The 1,697-nt window shown below is 40.4% G+C and overlaps 1 pseudogene; it reads right to left on the bottom strand.

The window, feature by feature from the left end:
- Positions 1-435: 435 nt before the first annotated feature.
- Positions 436-1,458, bottom strand: LOC101701440 (nascent polypeptide-associated complex subunit alpha pseudogene; annotated as a pseudogene).
- Positions 1,459-1,697: the final 239 nt, after the last annotated feature.

Here is a 1,697-nt window from a genome sequence, read left to right as displayed (position 1 = left end):
ATCTCAGGAACAGTAGAATAGAAGAAGTAAAGGTCTTCTCTTTGATGACTTTGCTGAACTGCTACACTACAACCTGAAAATTCTTCACCCCAAACTTTTTTCACCCAAGAAGCTATAACTTTATTAATGATAGAAACAGTACATATTTCAAGCCAAGCTGCAGTCACTTTCTTGACACATAAAAAAAAAGTTCTCATTTTCAGCTGGTTAAATTGTTAATTGTATAATAGGACGTATGAGATCATTACTATTGTTCTTCTTAGGGCTTAGATTGCCTTTGCCCTGACTGACACAAGACTGACACATTTGGTCATGACAACACCAATTCATTCATTCATTTCTTTGTTTATTTAGAGACTGGTCCCCAGGCTGGCCTTGAATTCTTATGTTCAAGGAATCCTACTCCTGAGTAGCTGGGACTACAGTCACGTGCCATCATGCCCGCATCATCAATTCTATGTCTTTAAATTTCACACCCGATTTATCAACTTCCTCATCAGTCTTCTTTTGCACAATTGGAATCTGTGTAATTTCCCTATTTGGAGGGATACTGGGTATTGAACCCAGGGCCTTCTTATTCAGCTACATCCTCAGCCCTTTTTTATTTTCCATTTTGAGACAGTCTCCCTAAGGTGCCCAGGCTGCCCTTGAACTTGGTATCCTCTTTCTTAAGTCTTTAGAGTATCTGGGTTCCTAAATGTTTAAGACAACTTCACCTTGAACTTTGCCTTTTTTTTTTTTTTTTTTTGGTACAGGGTATCAAACTCAGGACCTTGTGCTTGTGAGGCAGGTGGTGGCACCACTGAGCTAAAACCCCAGCCCTTTCACCTTGAACTTTGAATTCCTCAGCTCCTACTAACTCCTACCCTACCTATGCTTAATGATAAAAATCCTTGATCTTGGCATTTCTCAAAACTATATAGGAATCTGAAGGTGGGCTCTTATAGACATCTGGGTTTATGAGCATAAAGAGGAAAGTGGATATTCCTATATTTTGGGATAGTGACTCTAGTAACATCTATAACCTGCCAAAGGCCCAGTTTGGAAGTAGTCTTCCATGCCTTCTTTTTATTCCAACTTTCTTTTGCTTTATTAACATTCTTCATAGATTTAAGCTGCTGCTGCCCACTGGGTTCCTTATGTGGTTGCCCATGTGGAATCTTGATCTTTGAGCTCTGACACTGATTCATCACTGTCAGATTTAGTTCCACACCTGTGCAGGGAACACAAATCAAGATGGTGGCAGAAAGAGCCCAAACTTCCTATTTCATGAGAAAAGTAGAAGTGTACTCCTTAAGATGGTACTTCTCCACCTTGTCCAGTCATGACACACATAGAAAATGATACTGGTTGTAAATGTTCAGAGTGCTTACAGCCAGAGGCAACTGGCCTGAACTTTTGTTACCTCAAGCCCTGCCTAGTTGCCCCAGAGTCTGTGGGGATCAATAACTTGGCCATGCCTGCAAACTACTTATGGCACACAAGTGGTGGTAGTAAATTAGTTGGGAAGTTCTGCTTTAGCTATGAGGGTAGGAGTGTTCTAAACTTTACAGCAAAACACAACCTATCTGACACAATATATACTCTTCATCCTAGGAGGAGAGATGGATGACACTTGATCACACTTCTGGGAATAAAGTTCAGAAATTATGTCATATTCAAAAGATCCTGCTGAAGGTGTCTCAAGATATAACAGG

This window comes from Heterocephalus glaber, unplaced genomic scaffold (genome assembly GCF_053883595.1).
Source record: "Heterocephalus glaber isolate CG9 unplaced genomic scaffold, H.glaber_assembly_v1.0 deba00001523, whole genome shotgun sequence".
Lineage (NCBI taxonomy): Eukaryota > Metazoa > Chordata > Mammalia > Rodentia > Bathyergidae > Heterocephalus > Heterocephalus glaber.
Note: the sequence above shows the minus strand (reverse complement) of the source record. Positions and strands in the feature narration are given on the sequence as shown.